At 45.9% G+C, this 14,268-nt stretch overlaps 1 long non-coding RNA gene across 3 annotated transcripts in view; it reads right to left on the reverse strand.

Annotated features, from left to right (window-relative positions):
• Window positions 1-14,268, reverse strand: part of LOC101789143 (uncharacterized) — a 28,557-nt gene that overhangs the window by 3,801 nt on the left and 10,488 nt on the right. For 2 of the 3 annotated variants that reach the window (XR_010040034.1, XR_216107.4), the window contains 2 exons: window positions 8,233-8,306; window positions 4,618-4,973 (listed from right to left, as the gene is read on the reverse strand). This is a non-coding gene — a long non-coding RNA (uncharacterized LOC101789143). Of the gene's footprint in view, window positions 1-4,617; window positions 4,974-8,232; window positions 8,307-14,268 lie in introns of those variants that run through there. The other variant, XR_010040035.1, reaches the window with a different exon arrangement.

The raw sequence follows: 14,268 nt of genomic DNA on the forward strand, positions 1-14,268 counted from the left end.
GATTCTTGGGGAAGTTAGAAAATTAGGATTTTTTAAAAGTATGTGGATAAGGCTAAATGAATTCAAATCTAGAATAAAGTATGGGAAATGGAGCGATTTCAGTGCAGGTTGAATGGCAGAGTCTCCAAGTACTTTACTATGGGGTCTAAAGTCCCTGTAAGTGACAGCCACCGCAGTTTCTCAGCACTGACAGCTTAGAGTAACCTAGCATCTGTCTCTGTAACACCTGCTGCGTGCGGGAGGCTGAGTCAGTGTCTTCACAGGAAACGAATCTACAGTGAACGTCCTAGGCTGACTCAATTGCATAACACCAGTCAGTGCCAGAGAGAGCGGCTCCAGGCCTAGAGCCACCCCCAGCTAGAGCGCTCATCACCCCACACAGGGGAGCCCAAGCATTGATAATGCTACATCGCATGGTCAACTGCAAGATTGGAAGCAGAGCTCACGCCTGGAGGCCATGGAGAGCCAGCCGCAGTGTGATGTGGCTCAGATGGTTCCCTGGGACAGAACTGAAGCCAGGTGACACGGGGCAGACTGGGACACAGCACAGCCCGGGCCTTCACAGACTCTCCCTCCAAATTGAGGTGCTGTGCTTTAAAAAAGATGTGTGTGCCTGTGAACATCCCTTCAGACTATGTGTGTGAGTTTTTATAAAACAAAGATGAATTTCGTGTTTAGACTTGGATTCTACCCTAGAGAAATCTCATTACATCCCCAAACCCAACAAAATTCAAAACCTAAAACAACTCTATTTTCAAGAATTTTGGATAAAAAATATGCAACTTGTTTTGTGATTATTTTTGTTATGCAATTTTTATCATATTTTGTATATTTTTTATCAGTACGTGCATATATACATATAAGTGCATGCTATATATTCAAAATATATGTTCATGTATGTAATGTTATACACAGATGTATGCATCTTTATACATGTCGATACATGATATATGTGCCAATGTAAATGCACAGCAAAGGATATTTTAACCTTTTCTTAAAAAAACCAACCTGTGTGTGTTAGCAGTCCCCATGCAAACCACTCTGATATCTCCTCAGCCTTGCCGCTTTGCCTGAGGTTTAGTTTTCAGACAGCCAAAGATATGTCCTATAGAGACACGGCCCACATGCTCTCACCTGAGATGTCAGCAGAACGGCCATGGTGGCAGGCTCTGCCACAGAAACGAGGGCAGAAAGGGACCCAGGGCATCGTAGGAGGGGTCCTGTCTCAGCTATGTCACTGTGAACCTTGTCTGACTTTCCTAGTTGAGGGTGATATGGATGGACACCTTTTAGAAGCTCTCTACAAAAATATGGACTTGACTGAGCTTTTACTAACATGAAAACTAAACGCAAAGAGAAATTATTGAAAAACATAAAATTAGCCAAACTACACACACATGCATACACACACACATATGCATAAACACATGCATGTACATCATACATATACATATATATATATATCCCTTAGCACATGTTTTTTGGAAGCGGCTCTATTATTCTGCCATCTGTGAAAAATGTAATAAACATGAAAGTTGGGTATCAAGCCATGTGATTGATGCTAATTGTCTTATATTTATAGAAGAGCAAAGATCTCTGAGTGGAGAAAGTGAACCTGTGACTTTTATTCATAGTCATCAAACTCCATAAGGCTGTCTAAAATCCTTTCAGGTTTGTAGCCAGCCAGAAAAACTCATTCTGCTGAAACAGCTTCCTATTGGAAGTTACAGGCTACAGAGAAAGAAAAGTCCAGGGTGTGAATCAAAGTAAGGCCATTAGAAAAGGCACGCTCATCAAAGATGGAACACAGTTTTGAAAGATGAAAGGAACCATCCATATGGCACAGCCAGCAAAGAAAGATAAAGGAGACACATGCAAAGAAACAGCACTGGAAGCTGTGAGCAGAGAGCGGGTGGTGAAGGTGGGACTTCCAGGTTGTGTGAGCCGTGCAAGACAGGCGCTGGGAATCCCTTGCCGGACCACACTGTCTCCATGTTGACCACTCCAGTGGGAGGCAATCTTCCATTGCCATCTACACCTGAATCAAGGCAGTGAGCAACACACAGTCACAATGCACCGTCTCTTGGGGGCTACAGAGACACAGCCCACATGCTGTCACCTGAGATGTCAGCAGAACGGCATGGTGGCAGGGTCTGCCATGGAAATGAAGGCAAAAAGAGACCCAAGGCATCGTAAGGGCTGGCGCAGGGGACGCCAGACATACAGGATGCTTAGCTGTGCAGGACGGAAACGAGATGCAGAGGGAGGACGTCCACCATAGCTGGAGTCCATTCTCACCATGGCCACTCGTGGGTAATGGTCCCGTGCTACGACCGCCCACTTTCTCAACACAAGCACCTGTCCTCAGGCTCTCAATGCCACACATAAAAAGTCCAGGCTGATTCTGCTACTAACTGAAAATTTCAGCCCGGGAGAAGGAAAGCGAAACCTACACTGCAGTCTGGAGGCAAGTGTCTCAGCTCACAGTACGCTGATCACTCAAATTATAAGTTGTTTGATATGAGGTTTGTACAGTATTGGACAAACTCACTTCACAGAGTGATACAGGGTAAGTCCCACAGCCGCCTTCACACAGGTTGTCTGAGTGTCAGTCTCATTGGACTCTTCCTTCCGGTCCAGTGATGACAGTCACAGGCTTGCCCTTCTCCAGTGCCACCCAGCTCAGATACAACCCCTGAGAGAGTTCTTCTCAGACCCTCTGCCCGTGGGCCATGCCAATGGATTGTGAGTAATATCTGAAACCCATTTTTTTAGAATCTACAGCACATGGGAGGATTGCCTAAAGTCTGCCTAGCATTTCCTGCTGTATTGAAACAGCCAAAGAACAAAATCATTTTGAGCTAAAGATGTTAGATTATTGGAGCAAATGGTTAGTCCACTTATTTCTCTTCAAAGTCTGCTCCTTCATTGCTTAACCTTGTCTCTGGGTCAGGTTTAGAACCAATAGCAAAGCAACATTCATGACCTTCTCTCTGCAAGAAGCCGGTTTCTTATTCACCCCTCTATAATTTTGCTTTCCCTCCTAATAGTGGGTTTGGGTAGATGCTACTGTACCACCAACACACAACACTGTTTCCTCCCCTTCTGTTAGAGACACATTTTCCCTCGTTTTACACCTCTGGTGCAATATTAAGCATTAACTCAATTCTATTAGATACCAGCGATCACCTTAGATTTTATTTACTTCTCTTAGTTACTGCATTGATTTGACTTTATTACTGGATACTCTGTAAATGGCAACTTGAGACCCAAAACCCAAATTAACTTGTTTGGCCCACATTCCTGTATTTACCTCCTGGTGTTTGCTGACAAGTTAAATGAAAAACTGAAAGAGAAAAGACTAATTGATAGCTTTGAGCAAGAGTTGCCTTGTGTTAACTTTCCCAAATGTCCCAGTGAGGGCCCCAGAGTGAGACCATAAATCTGGTGATGCCCAGGTTCTTCCCACTTCCGGGATGCACCGCACTCCCGCCGAGAGGCTGGGGTTCTAGGGTGGTGAACTGAGATCTGGAGCTGAAACCCCTTTGACAATCTGGTAGTTATGCTATCACTATCTACATCCTCCACTCCACTAATCTAGATACAAGGCTTCTAATTGTAAAAAAACAACAAAGCAATTGTTCATTTCTTAAAGAGATTTGAAAATTCCTAGAAATCATCCTTATCTTGTTATTATTGTGCTTATTCCCCCAAAACCCAGCAGGATGAGTGGCGATGAGTTTACATTATTTATCTGTGAGAATTTGGGGATTATTTTAAAGGAGACATTAAAAAGTATCATGTTGTTAGTGAAGAAATATGTCAGGCTTGTGAAGGAAAGGGGAATTGAAATTTACTCTCACTGAAGCATTCAAGAACCAAAGCTGGTACAGACGCCCTTGTTACACATGATTCTCCAATTATGGACAGAAACTTCAGACACTGTAGTTTAAAAACACGTTTTGTGTGGTAAAATAGAATGTGTTGGAATACACTCACTGTGGGGTGATTGTCTGTTACAGAGGCTCAGGATATGGGGTAAAGGCTTTGGAGAGTTTCTGTATAAGGACAAAACAAAACTAAACATGCAGTGAAAATGAAATCAGAAATGTGAACTCATATCCTCATAAAATCTCTCATTTCCAGTGTGGCTCTTAAATGAGTAGGAAGGGAAGTCAGAGTCAGGTACGAGCTTAATGGGAGTGGGCGGCACTTGGTTCCACAACTCTCTGGGAAGGGGTGGAGGCGTGTCAAACAGTCACCTTGAGAGGCACGTTCTATAAGAGGAGAATCAGGGTGATTGGGGAGATCCTAGAGAAGTGCTGGGACACAGAGTCATTTCAGCAGTGCATATTAATAATGCTAATGACAATAACAATTCCATGAAGCCCGTAATGAGAGCTGTGATACTAACTCCTGAGAGGTAACTTGCAGGACAGGTTTAGAAGGGTTTTCATTTGCAGAGATAGTGCTATTGATTGACCCAGACTGTGTATATATTGTATTAAGTTTTTAATGAATGGCTGGATCTACTGAGGTAAATCAACCTTTAAAGATTTGAATCCTGGCTTGGCATATGTGTGCCAGTTAGCACAGGTAACAAATAGTTCCCAAGAATCAGTACAAAAAGCATGTTTATTTTTGTTTGTTTGTTTTTTGTTTTGGGTAGCAGGGTTCAAACTCACAACTTCATGCTTTCCGGGCAGGCATTCATGCCACTGAGCTGTGACCTGCCTCAAAAGCGTGTTTCTTTCCTTGAGTTAGAGCCAGATGGAGTCCGGGACAGCGCTCTTCTACCTGGTCGTATGCGGAGCCAGGGCCTTTAGTAGAGCTCCCATCTCCGGATTCTCCTCCGGTCAGCCGCCAGGGAAACAGACTAAAGATGGATCGGAAATTCTGATCTGCTTGCTTTCCACTGGTTAGAATTTAGTCCCATGGTCACCACCACTGCCTTCCAGAGAAATTCGGAGTACCTGTATCCAGAGCAAAACAGAGATGAGCTTCGGAAGCCAGCGCCCCAGACAGGCCCCAATAAGAGTGGTGTCCTTGCAGCAGGGAAGCAGGCATGAGGTGGAGTGTGATAAAGCTTGCGCAAATGGTTTCCAAAGGGAAGATGGGAAAAACAAAAACAAAAAATGTGTGATGCGTTTTCTTGAGAGAAATGTTATTGTTAGACGTCTATCAACATAATTAAGGGTTCAATCTAATAAATGCCAGTGTAACTCAAAAGACTCTTGGATATTTTTATAACTCTGATGTTTGATTCCCAATTTTCAATTGATGACCACAGTATTTTCTCTTATCAGCTCCAGCAGCCTAGGAGCCAGGTCCGTCAATGCTGCGTCTGAACGGAGAGGCTGCTGGCTTGGCAGGAGCTTTCTGAACCATGGTCCGGCTTTCCTCAGGCTTCCTTTTAAGGTGTTGCCACAGTTTATTATATTTAAAAATACATTTTCTTAGAGTTACAAAAGCTACCTAAGTGATCAGGAAAAGCTTTAATGGTGATATTTTAAGTCCAGTGGGCATTTGATGTAGGTTTGCTTTGTAGTTTACGTTTCTAATTTCACAGTGAAAGTGAGATTTTAAGAGCATTTTTTTACCAGATTATAAAATCAACATTTATTTAAAATGGGAACATTCTATAATTTTAAAAAACTTTTTACCCAAAATTTAATGAATTGAGTATTAATTAAAAGATAAGTAAAATAATTATAATTTTCTCCTTATACATATTTCCATCAGACACAAAGGTTCCAGGTGGAACTTGTCACAAACCATCAACAGAACTCCCCACTACACACAGTGAGAATTCACTACTACACACAGGCACTGTAAAATTCTTAAGTTACAGAGGGAGATTCCAGCATCATCTCACTGCGTTGTAGCAGGTCTCGTGGCCCTGACAAGAGGGACTCAGTGTGCATGAACCCTCAGTCAGGTGGGAAAATCTGACACAGGACATCGCCAGCCTTGTCACGTCTGCCCTGGGCAACCCTGAGATAGAAGCACAACATGTCCGTCTTTGGCCTGCCTGGAGGCAATTGGGGAGCAAAGGACTTTTTCCCTTCTTGGAATACTTGGAGATCCAACCTTGAAACATCAGTCTTTCTTTTGATCTCTGAATACTGCTTAAGATTTTGGATTGTGCCCTCACTGAGCAGTGTGGCCTCTGGGCTGGGAGACCTCTTGCACCTGGAGTCCTCTGTTGCTGCAGCGGGAAGAGACTGCCTGCCGAATAGCTCCTAGGGACCTGGCTCTGCCATCAGCGCACAATGCCAGGCACCACGATTCGTGCTTTTCAGAAAGCCTGCACCAGTCTTCTCTACGAACTCCAGCACGGTGGACAGCTCAGCACTGGCCTGGCCTGTGCTTGAGAGGGGTGCAGGGCCTGCTCACCCTTGTCCTTCTGGCTCCCAAGAACCAGGAAGCAATCAAGGAGCTGTGCACAGGGCAAAGGAGCACTGGCTGGATTCTGGCCCCGGACTCTTCCCCAACATCCATCCCAGGGCTGCTCTAACCCTTTCCCCATGGTCAGCCTCTGGTCCTCCTTGCATTCTGTGAGCACCATCAGAAGACCAGCCATGCGAATGTGTAGCACTCATTGCTAGAAGACACTTGGAAACCAGCTAAGGAGAAGGTTGGCTCTGCTCTCAGTGGAGCTCTGGCAGCAGGCCTGTGCTGGCTGTCCAACTTCCCTCTAAAATATTTATGAAGGTGTAAGAGTTCAGATTTACAACACTGCAAACTAAGCCTGGCAGGAAGCATTTTGCCAGACTCTCCAGGTATTTCCTCTAAGACACCAGTATTTCTCGACTGTGACAGGTGGGAGCCTTTGGAGCTTTACTCAGCGTCCTCCCTGGCTGGCTCTGATCTGCTGCGGCTGGCAGTGGGCTGAGAAAGATAAGCACCACGCTGCTGCAGGTGTGGAAAGTAACACAGCACATCAGAAGCCCTTGGCAAGAAGGGTGGCTTGGTTCCCTTCCAGCAGAGCGGACTGTGGGACAGAAAGCCCGAACCCACACTGCTCACTTACGTGCTGCCCTGGGCAGCTGTCCTGCTCTTCTGATTGCTGCTACTAAATGCTCTCAGTGGTCATATGCCAACCGCACACAGCAGGACACGACAGGCATGGCAGGGAGGAACCCACGGTCTACACTGTGTCTCTCCCCAGGAGCAGGGCCAGCAGGGAAGCCTGCACTTGGTGGAGGAAGGACCGCCGCAGCTTCCATGCAGACCGTGGCCTGCCTTGTGCACAGGGCAGCAAAGGGAAGGGTAATACTCCTGCACGTTTCAGAATAGCTGTCCGCGGAGAAATGCTAGGAACTGGGCTGGACTGGAGCCTGGCTGGAGGCTTAAGGCCCAGAGGAACAGAAACTGGGCTGACTGGCTGTAGGAAGCACTTCGGAGCGCTGGGATCTCAGGCTTGCACTGGCATAACTCACTCAGATCGTTTCCCAGTGCCTAGGACTGAACTAGAGGCCTTCGTACTGAGCAGCATCCCCAGCCCTGTTCTTTTTTCTCTCTCTCTTTTTTTTAAAAAATCAGGATCTCACTGAATTGTCCAGGCTGGGCTTGAACATACAATCCTCCTGCCTCAGTCTCCCAGAGGGCTGGGGTTGCAGGTGTGAGGCACCACACCAGCCCCGGCTCAGATTTTCTGGTCTTGAGCAGTATTTACTATTCAGATCAACGACTGCTGTTCTATGGTCCAGGTCTGCAAGCGTGAAAAGGAAGAAGAAAGGTCACTGGCTCCCTTCAGTTTCTGTAAGTGACAGAAACAGTCTTAAATAACAACATGGTAAGAAAAAAAAAAGTGGCAGGAGGCAGGCAGAAGCAGCAGGGGGGCAGATTAGCACAGTAAGGAGGGTTTGCCCTGGAACCCCAGAGGGCAGGAGCTGGGGCCAGAAGTATCATGCTCCAGTCAGCCTGGGAACTGTGTCTCAAAGTAAGTTGAAAAAGGAATGGGAAGAAAACCGTAAGCTATCTGAGGAATAGTTCTTTAAAACTGGATCTGGACTCATGAAGTTGGGACAGGTTATTACATAGCAGGAGATGACAGGTCGTGGACACTCTAGGAGCATGGACGAGGTGACCTCCCAACTGCAAAGTTGCTGGACAAGGGGCAGAGCCAAGGTGCCGGCTCTGTCCAGGTCTCAGTCAGGGGTCCTGCACCACAGGGTATTTCAGATGCAAATGAAAACCGTTCAAACCAGGGTTCATCCAGCTACTCACCGTAGGCCTCCTCTTGCCTGCTTTCTGTTCTCAGGGACACAAAATGTCTGCAGAATCCCAGACTTTGCTTCAAACTGCAGAGAAGAAAGCCAGCACTGTGAGGAGCAGGGCCCCTCCCACCCCACACGCATGCATGCACGCACGCACACATGCACATAGGAGACCACTGGGAATAAGGGGTCTCTTCATACGTGGAGCACCACTGGATTGCAGAGTCCCGAACACTGGCTCTCCCCCTTCAGTGGGCAGAGAGCTTCGCAGTTTGCAGGGCAATGCCGGAGCTCTCGGGACTAGGAGCTAACCGAGGAAGGGACTCCTGCTGAAACAAAACCTGTGCGGGCAGCAAGACCACTTCCTTCAGCCTCAGAGCTGCACACAGCCCTCTCCCAAGACAGCCCGCCAGGCCTGTGGTGCTGGGTCGGGCCGCTGGACATCACTGATGGCCCTTTGAGTCCTGTCGGGCAGGTGAAAAGACATGAGTCTCGGGTCCTAGATAATGTTTGTTTGTTTTAGCTGTGGTTGCTCCAACTTTCTTTTACTTCTGTCCTCATTTAATGGACCTTAGAAATACAACAAAATAACATCAGCGGCACAAACGACGCCTGCAGTTAGGCTGGAAATCTAGACACCGACCTCCATCACCATCGGGGAAGCCGCTGGACCCCAGATTTCCCAGGGAGGAAAAGAGGAGCCTGGACTATCCATGAAGCTTCCACTTTCCCTCTGAGGGCCTCTCAGAGAGTGGCCCCTGAGCTGTGGCCCCTGAGCTGCAGTGCCACAGACCAGCACAGTTTGGGTGCCAGGTTGGGGGACCTTGACTTAGAACAAGGCCAAGGGGCATCAGTACCAGAGACGCTGCAGTACCACAAAGTGACACGAGGGGGAGGCAGCGATCAGCTGATGCAGGAAACAGCAGGGCCTCTTCCACCAGGAGGAGCAGACAGTGCCCAGAGAACGCGTGCACATGCCCAGAAAAGCTCCGGAGCCTCTCGCTGCGTTTGTGGTAGGTGTTCTTTCTATGAAGGCGGTCTTTACGCATTAAGACAGCTGTCTTTTTCAATACTCAAAACTCAACGAAAAATCACTGAGGGCAGAGGCATAGAAGATGACCAAAGAAACAAAATAAATTTCCAGAAATGGACCCTGAAGACCTGAAATCTATCAGACACCTGGCAAAGAATTAAAAATAGCTATTTTCAAGGTGGTCACTGGGTTGAAAGAGAACCCAGGCAGCTAACTTCAGTCAAGGAGAGGATGCATGAACAAAATGAGACTCACCACAGAGTTAAAAACCAGAGAATGTACAGACAGAAAGTCTGGAGGTGAAAAGTAAATTAACTGAATTGAAAAATGTCAAAGGAGGATGGACAGCTGACTTTGTGAGGCAGGAGCAGGAGAAAGAATCAGCAAACTTGACGCTGGCTTACTTGAAACTCTTCAGTCAGAGGCGCCAAAGGAAAAGACTGAGAAGTGAGATAGTTTAAAGGCACTGTGAGGCACCAGCAGGCAGGGCTGCAGACGGGTTGTGACATCCCCCAAAGGAGTGAGCATGGAAGAAGGAGGAAGCCTGTCTCCGCGACCACTGGCTAAGCCCATCAAGGGACGGTTGCACAGCCACGCTCCCGCAGCAGAGTTCACGGTAGCTGAGACGTGGACTCAGCCTCGGTGACCAGCCTCAGCGAAGTGGACAAAAGGTGGGTACGCAGGCACAGCTGGACGTGATTCAGCCGTGAAATAATGAGGTCCTGCTGTTGGCAGTGGAATGGATGGAACTGGAGATCATTGTGTTAAGTGAAATAATCCAGACAAAGAAAGGAAAACACCACAGGATCTCTGTCATACGAGGAAGCTAAAATATTGATCTGAAAGTGGGAGAGATTTGGATAGTGGCTGCAGAAGACTGGAAAAGGTTGGGTGAGTAAAAGTAGAGGAAACAGGTCCCAAACTACGGCCATGTGTGTGACAAGTTCCAGTATCCTACAGCACGGTGGGAGGACTACAGCTCACAGTAGCCCGTCACACATCTTGTGAATCACTAGGAGAGAAGAGTTCAGAGTTTCCAAGCACAGAGAAATGATGAGGAGATGGAAATATTGACTGCTGTGATTTGATTGCACACAGGTATTGAAATGCGACATTGTGTCATGTAAGTATGCACAATTATCACACACCAAGAAGCACAATAAAGCCTACAAAGGAAATAATGGCTAAATACCAAATTTGGGATAAAAATAGATATACAAATTCAAGTAACTCGATGAAGTATTGTTAAGTTAAACCCAAAGAAACCCAAAGACATAATAAGCTGCCCAAAACAACAACAACAATAATAATTAATCTCTTAAAAGCAACAAGAGAAAATCAGTTCTTTGTACACAAGGGAGCTCCTCAGAGATTATCAGCGAGTCTCTTGGCAGAAACTTCACAGAGCAGAAAAGCACTGGGTAAGACAGTTAATGAGTACAGAAAAAACCCCTGCCAAACAGGAATGTTGTATCCAGTAACAGTGGTGTTCAAAACTACAGGAGAGGGACTGGGGATTAGTTCAGTGACACAGCATCTGCCTGGCCAGCATGGGATCCTGAGATCAAGTCCCAGTACCCTCCCACCCCCAAAAAAGTAAAGGAAAACTTCAGATTTTCCTGAGTCAATACAAGCTGCTGTTTCTGTCCTAAAGGAATGCTAAAGGAGGTTCTTCAAGTTGAAATAGATAAAAACAAGATAGCAAGGTATACCACGTAAAAATGTAAAGTGCTGTGATTTTATAAATATGTAGAAGAGGTTAAAATTCTGTAATGTTGGTCTGTCAATTACCTTTAATTTTTGTAAAAATATTACAAGCCAAAGGCATAACAAGGACCATATTAAGTCTGCCTTAATGGGTGTGGTGGTGCAGTGTTCCAAGCAGTGACGTCAGTAACATAAAGGTGCAGAGTTGCAGAGGAGGAGAGTTTTGCTATGTGAAGGAAGGAAGATTGTTATCAATTTAAAACACTGTGACTTGAGAGTTTTTGTGTCATTCCCAGGATAACCTGGAGAAATGCCCGGAGATTCCCAAGAGAGGAATGTGAGAGGAAATGAAAGGGCAACAAAAAAAGGAGAGAAAGGAAAGCACGGGACTGGAAAAGGCACACAGACAGTCACACTCACACGGTCACGCTCACACACACACACAGAGAGGAACAGAGTCAGTAAAAAGGGAAAAAGCCACAAAATAGCTGCAGGGCAAACAGAAAAAACGATGAACAAAATGGCCACAGGAAGCTTCGGCCTGTGGGTGACCTCTGTAAATAAGATGGGTCAACCCCGAAACAGGGCAGGCGGTGGTGAGTGGGTTTAAGGAAACAACTCTGCGCTGCTTATTAAGACTCATTCTAGATCTAGGGACACACACAGGCGGAAAGCAAAGGAACAGAGAAAAGTATTCCTAGAAAACAAAAACCAAAAGCGAGCAGGGCTGCCCCTACTCAGACACAATAGGTTAAGTCATAAATTTGTAACAAGAGAAAAAAGATACTGTATAATGATCAAAGATTCAGTTCACCAATAATACAGGACAATTATTAACCCACATACGCCTGCCTAGCATTAGGGCCCTCAGATACACAAAGCAGTCATTAACAGATCTGCGAAGCATAACAACAGTAGACATTACTACTGTACTTTCCAGAACAGATATGATACCCAGAAAGATGACCAGTAAGAAAACAGGAACCTCAAACAGAACTGTGGACCAACTGGACCTAAGGAATTCTTACAGGATCCTCCACTCAGGAGCAGCAGAACACAGGTCCTCTCAAGGACCCAGGGACGTCCTCCAGGACTGACCGTAGCTCAGGCCAAGGTGATATTTGATAAACTGAAGAATATCAAAAACATTAAAAAATCTTTTCTAAGCCAGGCGTCATGGCACATGCCTATAACCCTAGAACTCAGGAGGTTGAGGCAGAAGGATCATTGCAAGTTTGAGGCCAGCCTGGGCTACAAAGTCAGTGCAAGTCCAGCCTGAATTGCACAACAAGACCTGTCTCAAAAACACACACACACACACAAATCTTTTCTAAGCATAGTGGTCAAAATTACAATGGCATTTTGAAGAAAAATTTATGAGGAATGTATGGTGATGAAAAATAAGTAAAATAATCTTGAAAGAGAACTAAGTTGGAGGAGCTATACCTCCTAATTTCAAAACTTATTACAAAGGCACAGTAATCAAAACAGTGTGGAACAGCGTTTAAGACAGACATACAGACCAATGGGATGGAGAGCCCAGGGTTCAGAGTCAGAGGATTAGATGATCTTTGGCAGTGACACCAAGCTGTAGAATGGGAGCTGGAGAGCCTGCTCATGAGGAGTGCTGGGAAAACTGGACATCCACATGCAAGAGAATGAATTTGGTGGCTCACCTTGTATGATATACAAAATTCCACTCAGGCAGTATTAAAGGACTGAAAGTGAGATCTAGAACTATTAAGTGCCTGCCGAAGAACAGGCACTAACTTGGATTTGGCAGTAATTTCTTGGATGTGATCCCCAACCAGAAAGAACAAAACCAGAAAATGGACAAATAGGGCCGCATCAAATTTAACTTCTCCTCACCAAAGGACCAAGCAAGAGAGTGAGAATTCAGCCTATAGGATGCGAAAAGGGGTGGAAACAACCTCACAACAACCCCTGACGGAGGAGGGAAGAAAATGTGGTGCATCCGTGGGATGGAATATTGCTGAGTCAAAACAGAAAGGAAATTAGCACAGGCTATGACAGGGATGAATCTTCGCAGGTGTTATGCTAAGAGGAATAAGCCAGTTGCAGACATTTTCTGATTCTACTTAAAGATCCCTAAAGTACTAGAACTTACCGGGGCAGAAAACATAGTAAGACTCCCAGGCCCTGGGAATTCTGTCTGGCAATAAGAAGTTGCAGGTTCAGTTTTGTGGGTTGAAAGCCTTCTAAAGGTCTCTTGCACAGCGAGGTGAGTCCACACAATCAGGCTGAACTTGACTGAGGTGTCCAATGTTAAACTCTCCCACCATAATGAAAAAATAAAATAAAGAAAATTTAGAAGTGTACACATACATGAAAAAATCAATGTAAGGAACCCATCTGGAGCCTCAGTGAAGCCGCCTGCTAGTTCTGGAAGCCTGGGAGTTTTACCCAGTCTCCACAATCACTCCAACCACAAGAGCATTTTAATTCCCTTGCTTCTTTTGCCTTTTCCTTAACGTGCTACTCTCGATGAAACCATTATTTCAAATTCTGTTTGATGCATTGACTTATTGGAGAATGTGTTCATTAGCTTCATAATATGCTCAGATTTTCCAGGGATTTTTCTGTTCTGTGTAGCAAATGTAATTCCACAGTAGCTGAGAGTGTGCGTTAGAGCAGGGGTCCCCAGCCCCCTGCCCACACGGGTACTGGATTGTGGCCTATTAGTTAGGAGGTGAGCAAAGCACCCTCTGTGCCTGCAGCTCCTCCTTGCTCCCCCGCTCTAAGATCCCTGTGGGCGACAGATTCCCACAGGAGCAGGACCGTTAGTGTGAGCTGCACCTGCATGAGGGACCCAGCTCATGCTGTCTTTGTGAGAATTTGATTCCTGATGATCTGAGGTGGGGCTGAATGCAGTTATTATGCATCAACAACCTATACAATAAAAAGGGAATCACACACACACACACACACACACACACACACACACACACACACACAGGGAAAAAATGCCTTTCAGGAAGCAGGTCCCTGGTGCCAAAAAGGCTGAGGACCCCTGCTGCAGGAAACTTGAATCTGTTTACTTATCAAGACCAGTGTAACAGTTCAAATGTGGTCCTTCTCAGTCTATTTCCAGTGTGCAATAGCAGGAGTGGGAGGCTCGCTCTTGCTGGCATCTTCTGCACATGGAAGCTGCAGCAAATCTGGCTGTGCTGCCGTCAGGTTCCCCAGGGTCTAACTGACTCCCTGTCTGCTTGTCTTATGCCGACTCCTTGTTTATCGTATGGTTCCTTTTCTTCTATGTTACTGAAATTCTTTTGCAGTTTTGTG

This window comes from Cavia porcellus, unplaced genomic scaffold (genome assembly GCF_034190915.1).
Source record: "Cavia porcellus strain 051 isolate PalLab524CR breed Dunkin Hartley unplaced genomic scaffold, mCavPor4.1 scaffold_17, whole genome shotgun sequence".
NCBI lineage: Eukaryota > Metazoa > Chordata > Mammalia > Rodentia > Caviidae > Cavia > Cavia porcellus.